Source organism: Enhydra lutris, unplaced genomic scaffold, assembly GCF_002288905.1.
Source record: "Enhydra lutris kenyoni isolate GAN:26980312 unplaced genomic scaffold, ASM228890v2 scaffoldscaffold1, whole genome shotgun sequence".
In the NCBI taxonomy this organism is placed as follows: Eukaryota; Metazoa; Chordata; class Mammalia; order Carnivora; family Mustelidae; genus Enhydra; species Enhydra lutris.
Window position 1 is genome coordinate 95,772,894 of NW_019154085.1, and position 16,582 is coordinate 95,789,475.

Here is a 16,582-nt window from a genome sequence, read left to right on the forward strand (position 1 = left end):
CCTTTTTATTTTCCAGTTTTAGACATTGCTTATTAGGTTATTTTCATATTATGTGCTAGACACTGCTTGGGCTATTTCAGTATGAAAACTCAACTTCCTTTAGTTGGAGAACTTTAAAAATTGTTAATATCAGTATAGTTGATATCCTCCTCGTTTTCTCTTTTTATTCTTTACACATTATTCAGATATTGTGTTTTGAGTTGGTCCTCTAATGTTCTTTTCTCTTTTTTCCTGTTTTCATCTCATTATCTTTTAGTGTTTCTTTGTGAGGATTCTCCTCAACTGTATCTTTCTATTCTGTTAAGCTTTTGATCTCTGGTTTTGTTTTTTAATTTTCAAGCGCTATTTTTTGTTCTCTGAGTATTTCGTATTACATTCTGTTCTTACTTCATGGGTGGTATCTCCTTTCTGAGAATATCAATGACAATTTTTCTTTAGTTATTTTCTCTTTAAACAGTCACGATTTCCTTCAACTTGCTTTCTTTCAGTATGTTTTGAATATTATCTATCTTTAATATTATTAGTTGTGCTTAAATGTCTAGTGATCTTTCTCTGTCTAGTGATAAACTCTATTTCACTCTCTTCAGAGGATAAACTCAGACATTTGATAGGGTGTGGGAGGGCATTGTATCAAGTAGAGAATTTGGGAGTTTAACTGTTTCATAAGCTTTTAACTAATCATATTGTTTTCTTCCCTATTTTTACCCAACTTGGAAAAGTACCTTATTCTGCCACTTTCTGAGCTCTTTGGGGGTTACTCAGTGCCACTCAAGTTGCTTTTCAACTTTATTTCCTGCTAAAGTAGGGTTTCACTTAGGTCTCCTAAAGTGCTTTTCAGTTGTTCATCTGGTTTCACCTTCTGATATTTGCTTGCTGTTTTCTCCTTCTGTCCTATGGGTTTATGTTTTTGTTTTTGGTTTGTTTGTTTGTTTTTTTTTAAACAGTTGATAAAGCCAATTCTGTTGTAGGGTAGATACGTGCCCCTTACCAGCATATTTTTTTTTTAAGATTTTATTTATTTATTTGGCAGAGAGAGAGAGATCACAAGTAAGCAGAGAAGCAGGCTCCCTGCTGAGCAGAGAGCCCGATGCGGGGCTCGATCCCGGGACTCTGAGATCATGACCCGAGCTGAAGGCAGAGGCTTAACCCACTGAGCCACCCAGGTGCCCCTGGGTTTATGTTTTTGAAGAAAGTTCATTTATTATAACAATAAGATGGATTCACTGTGATGAAGAAATAAGATTTCTAGTTAAAGATAGCATTTGAACATACTATGTATCTTCTTAAAACTTCTCTTTAATCAGAAAACCTTCTTCATTTCCTTAGCCAAAAATCTAGTTCATTTTTTTTAAGAGAGGGAGAGAGGTGGGGCAAGGGGCAAAGGGAGGGGAAGAAAGAAAATCCCAAGCAGAATCCATGCCCAGCGCAGAGCTGGCCGCAGGGCTAGATCTCACAACCCTGAGATCATGACCTGAGCCAAAATTAAGAGTTGGACGCTTAACTGAGTGAGCCATGCAGGCGCCCCCAAAAACCTAATTCTAATCTGAGGGGTTGTTTTTATGCTGTAAATCAATGTTTTCATTAGTAACTTTGATTACATATGTGGAATACAGTAGACTTCCCATGCCTGTCCCCTGTTGCACTCCTGCAATGTGCTGGTGGCTATAACTTCAATATAATACTCTGCTGCTGTGAAGACCTAGAATAAGAGTGAAGCTGAAGTTACCATTCAATCTTTTTCCTACCTCCTCCTGCCCCCACCCCCCACCACAAATATACAGGAGAAGACTTACACACTTAGAGTCATTGTTTTCCTCTGAGCAGAAGTAGCTGTTTCTGAGGGTTTGGAGGGGTGGGGGTTGGGGGTTGGGTGAGCCTGCTGGTGGGTATTAAGGAGGGCATGTATTGCATGGAACACTGGGTGTGGTGCATAAACAATGAATTTTGGAACACACACACAAAAATTAATTTAAATTAAAAAAAAAAAGAAGTAGCTGTTTCTCTGTTTCTTGCACATGTATACTGTTGGTATCTTTTGAGAGTGGCACCATTAAGCATCATGACCATTTTATGTGCTTATTCTTAATTTCATCTCTTAGTTTCTAATTCTTGTTTTCCACTGTTAAGGGTATCAAGTTCTGTGGTACACATTTTATTGCTTTCTTTTACCTTTCTTTTACCTTTCTCTTCCTTTCAAATAGAAAATTCTGAGTTTGTTGCTTCCTTTACTGATCATTTCTCCTTGATTTTTTTTTTAATGTAAAATAGCTGGTTCCCATGGATCTAATGAACCAATTAAAGTATTTCCCCTAAAGTGCTGAAAGCCAGCTAATGCATTGGGCATGCTAATTGAATATTTATTTATTTATTTATTTTCATGAAGTATTATCCTTAGTTAAGTATAAAGACTTCCAATCAGATCATCTAGGGACCATTTTACCCAGTGCTCTGATTAGCTGCAAGTCTCATATCTTTCTCTTTAGCAATGGTGAGGCAGATACCCTTTCCATAGAGAATAGAAACCCATGGTTTGTTGCCTTTGCAAATAACAAAAATGTTGGGGAGGTGGTGGCATAGCTATTGCTATTGGCATCTTTCACAGGAACATCAAAAAAACCAGGGTGTTTCTATCTATGGGTGGTCACACCAATTCTTCCCAGGTTAGTACCTCCAGTTACCATACACAGATTACCACTATCAAACTTGATAAAATCAGTCATCTTTCTAGTCTCCAAATCAGTCTGAATGGTGTCATTCACCTTGATTAGGGGATCAGGATAGTGGATGGTGCAAGCATCATGGGTTACCAGATGAGGGATTCCTTTTGTCCCCACAAAGATCTTTCTCACTTTGCACAAATTATACTTGGCCTGCTCCGGTGTAATCCAGTGAAGAGCAAAGTGACCCTTAGTGCCATAGATCAGAAATAGAAATTCTTCTCAGTCTTGTCAATGCTAATGACAGCCATAAAGCCAGCAGGGTAGGTTATATCAGTTTGGATCTTGCCTTCAGTCTTAATAAAATGCTGCATACAGATATTCTTTACCTCATCTCCCATTAGGGCATACTTAAGTCTGTTCCTTAGGAAAGTGATGAGAGGGAGACATTCTGTCATCCTAAGGGGACCAGTGAATGGATGAGAGGCAAACACACTGGTCATTTTATCCCCATCCAATGCTTTGGAGCTGTTGCATGCTTCAGATGCTTCTTGGAACCATGAGCCGTGGCTGCATTAGGCCTATATATTTAATCTTTAGTTGTCATTGTTGCATTGGTTGGTGATTCCATTTCCAAAGGAGACGTCTTTGTTGATGACATGATTTGAGAGGGACCTATGCCTAGATTTGATAAAGGTATCTTACTTGTGTCTAGGTAAGATAAGGGTTTTTAAAAATAATCCATTTATGTTCTTTAATCTTAATATATGTATAAGGAATAATACTAACAAGGCATGAAAGATTTTACAGTGAAAAGTTTTCCTTTTCCTTTCACCTGCTCTCTAAGTCCCCCAGTCCCTCAATTTCCCTTCCTGGAAGTAACCGTTGGAACCACATTTTTCTCCAGCTCTTTAGAGATCTCTGAATTTACAGCATTTACATGCATATAGGTCAGAAATGTAGTGTTTTTACTCTTGCCTCTTCTATTCAGCATAGTACTGGAATTCCCAGCCAAAGCAATTAGGGAAAAAAAAAAAAAGATAAATAAAAGGCATTGAAATTCAAAAGGAAAAAGTAAAATGGTCTCTATTTTACATACAAAAACCCTAGGGTGCCTGGGGAGCTCAGTCAGTTAAGTGTTTGCCTTTGGCTCAAGTCATGATCCCAGGGTCCTGGAACTGAGTCCCACATCCGGTCAGCAGGGAGTCTGCTTCTCCCTTTCCCTCTACCCCTCCCCCTGTTCATGCGCGCGCTCTCTCTCTCTCTCATGCTTTCCTTCAAATAAATAAATAAAATCTTTTTATTTTATTTTATTTATTTATTTGACAGAGAGAGATCGCAAGGAGGCATATAGGCAGCCAGAGAGAGAGGAATAAGCAGGCTCCGGGCTGGGCAGAGAGCCTGATGTGGGGCTTGATCCCAGGACCCTGAGATCGTGACCTGAGCTGAAGGCAGAGGCTTAACCCACTGAGCCACCCAGGTGTCCCAAATAAATAAAATCTTAAAAAAAAAAACCAAAAAACAAAATGCTGATTCCACAGCAAAACTATTAAAACTAAAAAAGTCAGTTAATATACAAAATCAGTCAATATACAAAAATCAGTTGCATTTCTATACAATGAACTATCAGAAAGAGAAACTAAGTAAACAATCCCATTTATGATAGTGTCAAAAAGAGTAAGATACTTAAGAATAAATTCAAGGATGTGAAAGATCAGTACACAAAAACTATAAGACATTGATGAAAGAAATTGAAGAAGATACAAATAAATGAAAATATATCTTGTATTCATGGATTAGAAAAATTAATATTGTTAAAATGTCCATACTACCCAAGCAATCTGCAGATTCAATGCAGTCTGTCAAAAATCCAATGGCATTTTTCACAGAAATAGGCAAAACTATCCTAAAATTCAAATGGAACCATAGAAGACCTTGAGTAGCCAAAGCAATCTTGAGAAAGAACAAAACTGGCATCATCATATGTCTTTATTTTTAATTATATAACAAAGCTATTGTTATCAAAACAGACATAAAAACAGACATAGTAAACCAATGTAACAGAATAGAGAGCCTAAAAATAAAGTCCTGTATATATAGTCAACTAATCTTCAACAAAGTCTCCAAGAATACACAATAGGGAAAAGATAATCTGTTCAGTAAATGGTATGGGGAATAGTAGTTATCCACATGCCAAAGAATGAAATCGAATCCTTTTCTTTTTTTTCTTTTTAAGATTTTATTTATTTTATTTGAGAGAGTGAGAGAGCACATGAGCCAGGGGGAGAGGCAGATGGAGAGGAACTACATCAAACTAAAAATTTTCTGCACAGCAAAGGAAACAAAATGAAAAGGCAGCCAATCGAATGGGAGAAAATATTTGCAAACTGTATATCTGTTAAAGCGTTTATATCTAAAATATTTAAGAAACTCCTACAACTCAATAGCAAAAAAACAAATAATCTGATCAAAAAATGGACTAAGGACTTGAATAGACATTTTTTTTTAAAAGATATGCAAATAGCCAGTAGGTACATGAAAATGTTCTCTATATCACTCATCTTCAGGGAAATACAAATGCATCAAAGTCACAATGAGATATCACCTCATACCTGCTAGGAGAGCTATTGTTGTTATTATTTTTTTAATTTAATTTTATTTTTTTAGTGTTCCAAGATTCATTGTTTATGCACCACACCCAGTGCTCCATGCAATAGGTACCCTCCTTAATACCCACCACCACGCTCATCCATTTACCCCCTCTTCCAAAACCCTCAGTTTGTTTTTCAGAGTCCACAGTCTCTCATGATTTGTCTCCCCCTCTGATTTCCCCCAATTCACTTTTCCTTTCTTTCTCCTAATGTTCTCCATGTTATTCCTTATGTTCCACAAGTAAGTGAAACCATATGATAATTGACTTTCTTTGCTCATTTCACTCAGCATAATTTCCTCCAATCCCGTACATGTTGATACAAAAGTTGAGTATTCATCCATTCTGATGGAGGCGTAATATTCCATTGTATATATGGACCATATATTCTTTATCCATTCGTCTGTTGAAAGGCATCTTGGTTCTTTCCACAGTTGGTGACTGTGGCCATTGCTGCTATGAACATTGGGGTACATATGGGCCTTTTTTTCACTACATTTGTATCTTTGGGGTAAATACCCAGTAGAGCAATTGTAGGGCATAGTGTAGCTCTATTTTTAATTTCTTAGGAGTCTCCACATTGTTTTCCAAAGTGGCTGCACCAACTTGCATTCCCACCAACAGTATAAGAGGGTTCCCTTTTCTCTACATCCTCTCCAACACTTGTTGTTTATAAAAAGTTAAAAGATTTAAGAAGTGTTTGTCAGAATGTGGAGAAATGGAAACCTTTGTGCACTGTTGATAACACTGTAAATTGGTGCAGCTATTATGGAAAATAGTATGGAGGTTCCTCAAAATATTAAACATAAAACTACCATAATACCCAGCAATCACAGTTCTGGATATATATCCAAAGGAAATGGAATCAGTATCTGGAAGAGATATTTGCACTCCCATATTCATTGCAGTATTATTCACAGTAGCCAACATAAGATAGCTGTTGTTAGTGGACTGGATAGAAAAAATTGTGGTGGTTTATATACACCCAGACACACACATGCAGGAATATATTATTCAACCTTAAAAAAGTAGTCCTGTTATTTTCGACAACACTGATGAAATGAGGACATTATGCTGAGTGAAATAAGCCAGACATAAAAAGAGAAATAATGCTCAGTCTCACTTATATGTGAAATCTAAAAAAAGGTCAAATTCAATGTAGTAGAGTAAAATGGTGGTTACTGGGGTGTAGGGAAAGAGATGTTGGTCAAAGGGTACAAACTTTCAGTTGTAAGATGAATGAATTCTGAAGACTTAAAACATGGCATGGTGGCTATAGTTAATAATCATATCTTATATACTTGAAACGTTAAGAGAGTAGATATCAAGTGTTCTCACCACATATGCACAAAAATGGTAACTGTGTGAAGAGCTGCATATGTTAATTAACTTGATTGTGGTATATATATATTAGAACATCTCATTTTATACCTTAAATATATTTGATTTTTGCTTGTCAGTCATACCTTAGTAAAGCTGGAAGAAAGAAATACAGTGTTTTTAAACTACAACCTCAGATAGCATTAGGTTCTTAAAGGTACATTCAACAGGTGATGTATTATATATGCCATCAACTAAAATTCACAGATTTTTAAAATATGTCCAAGGCTGTGGGAACAAAGGCCACAGACTCAAAGTTTAGAGGAGCACTTACTAAGTTACACCTAGGAAGTAATGGGGATGAGGACATATAAACTGTAGTCACCTCAATTCCTAGATTGGCTTTTTATAGACGTTCAGTGTATATTCTTGAAAGAAAAGCATATTAGATTAGGCAGCACATTTCTTCCCAGGCACATTAAGTCACAAGATAATGATGTCAGAATGTTGTAAGAAATGTTATATTGCTTAATATTTTCTGTTGTTCTTATAAATGAGTTGTACTTTGAGTGCTATTTGTAAAGAATGATGATAACATGCTTTTGAAAGAGAAAGAGTTCAGGATTTGGCCAAAGGAAGTAAAGCACAAAATTTTAACAATTTGAGACTACTTTTTCTGTAATTGGCTGTCTTTGTGACATTGTAACTCTTTCTATCTATGTCATCCGATTTCTTTCTCAACTATTATTTTGTATTTCCTCAATTCTGAATTTATAACAATTCTGTAATTAAGCACAGTTCTTTGAACTTAGTCCCATAAAATTACATCTATTTGTATGGGCTTTGCTTATTCTTCTGATAAATCCAGATTTTGTTTCTTCATACAGTGTTAATAGAAAGGTTTTATTTATCATGCCAAATTCACAACACTTTGGCACTGTACCAGAAGCTTCCTTTAGGTCATTAAAGGTAGTTCATGAATATATTCTAAGACAGAGGTTGGCAGATTTTTTCTATTAAGGGCCAGATAGTAAATATTTTTGACTTTCCATGCCATACAATCCCTGTTACTACTATTCAGTTCTGTCTTAGTCACACAAAAGTAGCCATTAATAATATGTAAATGAACAAGCTGAACTGTATTCCTCTAAAACTTTATTTACAAAATTAATTGGTAGGCCAGATTTGGCCCATGGACAGTAATTTGCAAACTCTTGTTTTAAAGCAGTCAGAATTCTTGTTTTTAATTGTTTAGTGCTGAGTTTTCATGTGGATTAAAATCCAAAAAATAGTACTCTAAAAGTTTCTGGATTATCTGAATAACTGCTTTATTTAGTTATGTGAATATGGTGCTGTTTTACATTTCGGATTGAGTGAGGCATTTTTCCTCTTGCACATACTCAAGCTAAATACTTGTTACTATGGAACACTGAATGAGTAGAGGCTTTTACAATAGTTGGAATAGAGAAAAGTGAAATAATTGAGGTATTACCTGAAACATAGGAGTGCATGCATGCAGAGCATCATAGTAATAAGAGAACTGACTTTTCTAGCTTCCAGACTTTTAACTTGCATTATCAGTAACTGTGATAGTCAATATGAAATGAAGTACTTCTTTTTTTCTTGAGTATAGCCATGGCCATATACCTATTTGATACAGATTTCAGTAAAACCCCAGAGCTGACTTGATCTGAATGTGACAAAGGCTATAGTGTTTCCAAATCACTCTTAAAATTGACCTTGGAATTTGTGGCAGAGCCTGGTTGCTTTCCCAAATCCCTTGTTACCTTTTCCTTCTCAAATATAACCCTGGGCATGGGGGTCTATGTGACCAGCTGAAACACTTTTTTCCAAACTTCATTTTGATTAGGAGTGCTTATGTGAAACTGTGTGCCAGTGAGACACCAGTAGAAGTCACTGGATGGTGATTCTGGAAAAACTTGTTAAAATAGCGTCAGCTTGTTTGACAAGTACCCTTTTATCCTCTTCTTTTCTCCCTCATCAAATATTGATGCCAAACCTGGAACTGTGCCAGCTATCTTTTGACCTACCTGGAAGGAAAGGTTAAGAATACTGTAGAGTCCTCTGGTACTTGGCTGCTGCTCCAGCGTGGACTTACCTAACTCCAAACTTCTGGTTGAAGAAGGGGGTGTGGTGGTGGGTGAGGTAGAAAACAATCCTATCTGTTTTAACCATTACTATTTGGCTTTTTATTACGTGCAAGTGGCTCAAGTCTCTTACTTACTTACTTACTTACTTACTACTTAAAGAAGTAACTTGAAACAATATGATAGTAAGTTGAGTTGTTTTTATTTTGTGCTTTATTCTTAGGTTTGTAAATGTATTCTCATTTTTGAAATATTTTCAGGCGTTATTTACATATAATTCAATAAATCTAAAGCCAGGCAAAAAAGGAATTCATAAAGAATTCCTATTATATTCTATTATATTCTGAGAGAGGCTCTCAATTTGTAATAAATTATTTAACTTATTTCTCCATCTACCTGTCTACATTTAAGTATCACTGATGTACATGTCTTTATTAACAAAGCAATTTTGGTACTATCGAATCATTTTTTCTACATTTAAAATCACTTTAGGATAGATTAAGCAGACCTAATTTACTTCTTAGTTTCTTTTTATATAAACTGTATTTTCTTCGTAACTCTAATATATTCTAATGAATGTTACTGTTTGTTATTGTCTAATTAAGCCTTAAAAATCTTCCACTAATTGCTGTAGGAATAATCAACTCTTTTGACCTGAAGCTTTATAAACAAGAATAAATAATTGTGTAAAAGCTATTATGCGATATAATGGCCCAGTGGGAATTATTATACATCCTGAAAACAATAATAATTCTCTCAAAACAGCTGATACACACCTTTTTTAAAAAGCCATCTAGGCGAATACAGAGATTTTTTTCCTATTTTGCTCTTATTAGTAAAAGTTATGGGGCAATTTTGTGCTAATGAAGTCAGACTAATGAAGCACAATATTTTCAAGGTATTATCAAGCATTAGGGACTAGTTTAATTTTTTTAATGCTCATGAACAGAAACAGCAATTCTTTTTAAAAACTTACTTGGTTTTTGGTATGCACATAGGATTTGTTCACATTACCTCACATCTTTTGGGTACCTTTTATGCCCTTTCTGTATGACTCGTGTTTCATAATGGGTAAAAAGAGCTAAAAGAAAACAAAGCACTGAATATCATTCTAACTTGGTTGGTTTTTCTTTTTCATTTTTTTGAGATTTTATTTATTTATTTGAGAGAGAGAGAGAAAGCGTGCATGCACAAGCAGGGGGAGGAGCAATGGGAGAGGGACAAGCAGACTCCCGGCTGAGCAGGGAGCCCAGTGCAGGGTTGGATCCTAGATGGCAGGATCATGACCTGAACTGAGGGCAGACACTTAACTGACTGAGCTACCCAGGTGATTTTCAAAGTCGTAACAGGTGTAGCACATGTGACTTGCTTTACCTAAAGTCTTTGTTCTCTTACTTTCCTATTAACAGACTCTAGAATTCTGTAAGGACTCTTTTCCCTGTGCTTCTGAACATTGGTGGGTAAGGATGAATTGTCTGGAGCTTACTTAGGATGACAGAATAGAAAGATGATATGAATGGGCTGTGGAATTAACCACCCTGGAACCATCCCACTCCAGAATTTCTTGTAATGAATTATGTGATATATTAATTATTTTTCATGATTAAGCCATTTTGAATTGAGTTTCTGTTCTTGGCTTGCATCCTAAAGCAAACATTGTTTATAAAACCAGTTTTTAAAGTCAAATCTCATATCCTTTTGTTTTTAATGCCTAAATTTGAAGCTCCTGTTCTCTGTAAGTCCCCTATATCTATTGCCAGTATTTAGTTACTGACACTGAGCATCGTTATTTGTTGAACAGAACTTATCATCAGCAAAACAACAATAAAGTTTTTATGGTTTCTTTCCATTTACAAAGCACTCTCTTACCTCATTTGATCACAGCTCAGCCTACTTGCCTTAGTCATTTCATAAAATAGATGAGATGAGGAAGCTGGATATAGAGGTCTAGGATATATTTAATCATATACTTGCAAATAAAAGCACTGCTTTAAGGTTTTCCAGAAATCCAGCAGACTGGTTTGATATGCAACCAAAATAAATACTGTTGTTTTGTAATTTTAATTTTAAACAGAAATTTCTGGCCCAAGGACAAGAATCACAGACTCAGATCAATTGTTTGAATAATTCCTTTAGAAATCTTTATTTTATTTTATTTTATTTTATTTTGTTTATGTCTATGGTTTACTTAGCTTTAGTTTCAGATATCAACATGCATAACATGTGATAATAACTTCAGGGTATCAAGGGAAAAAAGATGTCCAAATAGTGGTTTTATTTTTATTTTTTTTTTTAATATTTTGTTTATTTATTTGACAGAGATCACAAGCAGGCAGAGAGGCAGGCAGAGAGAGAGAAGAGGGGAAGCAGGCTCCCTGCTGAGCAGAGAGACCGATGCGGGGCTCGATCCCAGGGCCCCAAGACCATGACCTGAGCCGAAGGCAGAGGCTTAACCCACTGAGCCACCCAGGCGCCCCAAATAGTGGTTTTAAATGTGAATCTGGAGCATATGCTAAAAACCTTAGGTACAGATTTAGGACTTATATGGGTATCACTTCAAACTAAGAGAATGGATGAGAGCCTTAGGAATAGAGGTAGAACACAAAGAGAAGATGATTATAAAGGTTGAACACCAAACAAGGTGGGTGGAGGTGGAGGCATAGAGTAAAGAGATAGAGATTAGAGTTAGGAGGAGAATCAGGAGCATCTGGGAAGCCCAGGAGAGCTTTTCCAGAAAGTGGTTCTATCCCAGGGGTCTATGAAGAGGCCAAGCTAGAGAAGAGCTGAACTTGAAGGTTTCCTGACTATATGTGTGTGTATGTATGTATGTATATATGTGTGTGTGTGTGTGTGTGTGTGTGTGTGTGTGTGTATAGACACTTGTCATTTGCCAAAGCAATGGAAACAAGAATTTAAAAATATATATAGTTTTAGAGATTTTTATTTATTCATTTGAGAGAGAGACAGCAGAATTAGGGGGAGAGGCAGAGGGAAAGGGAGAAGCAGACTCCCTGCTGAGCTGGTTGCCAGACATGGGGCTGAATCCCCAAACCTGGAGATCATGACCTGAGCTGAAGGCAGACACTTAACTATCTGAGCCACCCAGGCACCCCTAAAAAAATATTTCCACCTCAGTTTTTTTCCTTTTCTTTTTCATCCTGTTACATGCTATATTGTGCACTTTTGGGATTTTACACAAGATCAAGAAAGGTTAAATCTAATGTTATTTGATATATGTGTGTGTACACACACACACACACACACACACACACACACACACCCATGCTTAAACAAAATATTTCTAAAAGGCTACACAAGAAATTGGTAACTTTGTCATTTTCAGAGCAGCTAATATCTGGGACACACTTGACGAATAGAGATTGGAGAAGGACTTTCCATATTTGTACCTCTTGAATTGTGTACATGTGGATATATCCCTTGTTCAAAAAGTAATATTAAAGCTAAACAAAATAAAGGCCATTTTATTATGTTGAACTTTTGTAGTTATGAGGGGAAAGTATTTTGAGACTTTGCCCTGGCTGCAGAAAGTATTATGATTTGATCTTCTGAAACCATGGTCCCTGTAGTTCTGTCTCTGGGGAGAGTGCGTGAGGTTTGTTAAAGTTGCATTAAGTTAGCACTGCTCGGGTATATATACTAAAGTGTAATATGGTATATAATATAGTTTAGTATATAGATGGTTGATTGTTCCTCAAGGACAAACTGTGTATAAATATCTAGAAGGTTAATATTTTCCCAGAGGAAATAGCCCACTTCTGAGGCCAAAACGTGCATGGTAATTGACTAAGCAGAACTTGTGGTCAGGTACCAAGTCCTGGTTTCTGCACTTAGCATTCCAGACATCTTACATATGTTCATCTTACATGTGTTCACCTCACTGAATTGTCAGTGTTGCCAAAATATTCTCTGGCTGTTCTCTTGCTGTAGTGTTACCAAAATACTCTTTTGCTGCTTGCTTCTTACAGACATGATAAGTTCAAGAAATATGGGTGTTAGTTATTTAAAAGGTGGGTTTTTTTAATATAAAGGAATTGGAGAAAAGCTTTGGGTTAAACACAAATTGTTCAGTTCTGTGAGTCTTAAATTAGAAATTTAGCTGGTGGGTAAAATGATTCTCAGAAAACTATAATGCTGTTTAGCTTTCTCTCTTCTAGCTGTATGAAAATTTGAGCTAAAAATAGCAAACACCGAGCATTTGCATCCAAAGATATGGCTGCTGCAAACACTGGAATATATATGTCTTGATACTGTAAGTGGATGATTAATGTAAGGAGCCTCAAGCTTTTGGAAACAACTCAGTGAAATGAAAAGTTGCTTTTTGATGTCTGTAGCCAAGCTGGATAAATTATAATTCAAGCAGTTAACATGGATTTGGAACAAAGAATATTATTTATTTTTTGTAACACTGGAAAACTGAACTGCTTGTAAAATTCAGATAGAATTATATGGCTGTTGGCACATCACACCAGGCTTGGCAAATACAATAGATACTCCTTTAAAGAAGGAAGTTTACTTTTTAGCTATAGGTTAAAGTACCTGTAACACATTGTGCTTGCCATTTCCCAATGAGAGAAAAAGCTATTTTTATTTCTGTGGATAATTACAGCTATGGCTATAGTCTTTTGATTACAAAGTAAAATTTAGTTTCAATCAAATGTGGTGTAAAATTTCTCTGAAGTGAGAAATTGTATTGGCCATATTTTCCCTTTTTAAATTATGGTAACGCAGTTAGGCTTTCGAAGTTTTGACCCCTTGCCCACTCTTAACGTTTCCAACATGTTCTATGCTATTGCTCTATTTTTAACCTTTTTTTTTTTTTTTGCTACCAAAATTTCTTTTTAATTACTCTATATCTGTTGACTCCCATTTTTTGCTGCCCACCGTCTTCTTAACCACTTTTGCAATAACGCTTACAAGTAAGCTCCTGGTAACTTTTATGATGGCCTTTTAGCCCTCATCCTTTGCAACATCTTTGTGGCATTTGGACACTTAACCGATTTTCTCTGTTAATGTATTTCCCCATGGCTTCTTAAACCCTAATCCCTGTTCTCTTTCAACTTTCCTTCCTTCCCTTTTTTTCCTAAATGAGGTTGTTTCCCAAGGTACTAGCCATGAAAAATTCCTATCTTTTTACAATTTACACATGAGAACCTCATTCATTTCCGTTTTCTCTATGATCATCTTCATGAGTAGCTCCTTTCTCATTTTTAGTTACTGTCTTCACTTGATTCCTTAGTTCCTGATCCACCCTTCTATCTGCCTGCTAGATATTTCACTCATGGGATCAATAAGATACTTAACCTGGGCTATTTATACTATTCTGTGTTTTTAAAAAAAAGTCTTCTCTGGGCCCTAGTTTTCCTGCCAACTACTACCATGTTTCTCTGCTTCCTTTTACAGGATAATTCCTTGTGCCAGTAATCTCTATTTACTGTTTCCCTTTTCTATCTTCCCATTCTCTCTTGAACCTACTCACAGGAGGCTTTTGTCTCCTACCATTTTATCAGCATTGCTTTTGTAGAGTTATGAATGATCTCTTCCCAAATCAAAGGGCCAATTCTCAGACCTCATTTTACTAGATTTTTTTTAAGAAGCCTTTACTATAGTTGTTCATTCTCCCCTTCTCAAAAGAATGTCTTTATTTGGCTTCTAGGGCATCACAGTCCTCTTATATCTTTTTATATTAGTGGGCGCTCCTTCTCAGTCCTTTTTGCTGGGTCCTTCTCCACTTTTACCCCTATTTGTTGGAGTCCTGCAGGGGTCAGCCATAGCTCTCTTCTCTTCTCCCTATACTCTTATTTCTTAGCTAATTTCAGTTAGTCTCCTGACTTTAAAAATTATGTTTGGTGTTCTGCTTTAGAATAGTGTTAGTACCCCCTCTCCTTTATTACCTCTCTTTAATTTTTCACTTACAGATTTTCAGAGTATGTCCCTTTTGCTTCTAGAGTCCTTAAGTAGAATACACAGCACCCATTATATTCATGGATATGAACCTTCATTGTTGACAGGATTTCCTTTTTATCTTCTCCTGTTTTGAATCTGTGTTAAGGTGTGTTTTTTGTTTGGTTATTTTCGTAAGCATTTTTCCTCCTCTGGTTTACTTGTGTTTTATAATCTTGGAGATATTGGTTGGCCTCAAATATCTTTTTGCTGTTGCTTACAAATAAGGGGAATCTTGGCTAGATAAAAGATTCATGAGTTCTGCTTTCTTTTCAGGTAGTCCAGATCCTCCTTCATGGTTTTTTAGCTTCTAGTGTTGATGATGATAAGAATGCCATCTTGGTTTTTCCATTTATGGATGGTTGTTCTTTCTGTCTGAACATTTACAAGGTTTTTTATTATTCTTTAGATCAATAATTTTATAAGGATATGAGTAGATATTTGTCTTTTCTCTTCCAACCTGAAACTTAGTTACCTTTTCCAATTAGATATTTTTTCAGCCTGGAGAACTTTTCTTTTATTACTTACTTAATTGTTCCCTCTTTTTCACATGGTGTCTTTTCTCTTTTTGAATACATATTTTTCACATATTAATTTTTTGGGTCTATCCAAGTAATTTTTCTTTTCTGTTACTATTATCATTTACTTCAGTCTGTGCTCTGTATTTTGAGATAATCCTTGCACTTCATCTTCCCATCTACTTAATTAGGTGTCAATAATGATCTTTTTTAAATTCATGTGCTTATTTTATTTATTTTATTTTTTTTTAAAGATTATTTATTTATTTATTTATTTGACAGAGAGAGATCACAAGCAGTCAGAGAGGCAGGCAGAGAGAGAGGAGGAAGCAGGCTCCCCACTGAGCAGAGAGCCCTATGCGGGGCTCAATCCCAGGACCCCGAGACCACGACCCGAGCCGAAGGCAGCGGCTTAACCCACTGAGCCACCCAGGCGCCCCTCATGTGCTTATTTTAATAGCTTGAAAATCATGGTTTTAAGCTTCAGTGTGTATGTGTGTTGTATTAGAAATTATGTAAATGCTCTAACAATTTTAGTGCAAGTCTTTTCTTTTCTAGCACTTCCTTTTTCAATAGGTACATGTTCTGATTATTCAGTCTTACTCTGTTCTTTCATATGTTGGAGCCTCTTACATGGTCCTTTGTTTTTTTTTTTTTTTGTGATGGCTCACTGAAAATCATGTCTGGTTGTTGAACTGTCCTTAACTGCAGGAATCCTGGAATTCATAATAGGTACAGAGCCTGAAGTATAAGGACAGCCCACTAGAGAATCCTAAAAGAAGTGTAATGCTCTCTAATCTACTTGAACTACTCTCATTCTAAAGTAGGGAATACTCATCTGTTTTATAATAGGAAAATACAGCATATTCCAAGAGATTAGAGGTAATTTTACCATGGGGGTCTTCAGATACCTGGAAGCCAAGTTATTATAGTGATGCTACTTTTCAGTAAGTTAGCCACCCACGGGACAATGTAACTGTACACCAGTTTGCTCTGATGTTACCTCACTAGAGCCTTAAGATGTATAATAGTGTGCAGGTCTCAGCAGCTGCTTAACATTAGAAAGTTCAAGAACTTGGAGTTGGCATAGAAAGGAAAAAGCCACAGTCAAGTTGTCATGTTTCAGAATACTTTCGACCCTCACTCATTCCTGTGCCATTTAGTTTCTGATAACTTTCAACTTTATTATATCTCCAGTTCTTACCATTCCTTTGACGCACATATGCTGTTGTCTACTCAACAGTTCATCTTGGTAATGTAATGGATACAACCTTTGTATCCATTTGTATCCAACAAAGGTTGTATGTTCAATGCTTGATTGTCATGACCAAACCTACTTCTCCCAAGTCTTTCTTATCTCAGTGAATG

General features: G+C 36.2%; 1 protein-coding gene and 1 pseudogene across 3 annotated transcripts in view; one reads left to right on the forward strand and one right to left on the reverse strand.

Moving 5' to 3' along the window:
• The window catches only part of LOC111141001 (zinc finger RANBP2-type containing 3), a 321,399-nt gene that overhangs the window by 100,144 nt on the left and 204,673 nt on the right, over window positions 1-16,582 (forward strand). The gene's annotated exons all lie outside the window — the stretch shown is intronic.
• LOC111143360 lies at window positions 2,437-8,823 on the reverse strand (annotated as a pseudogene).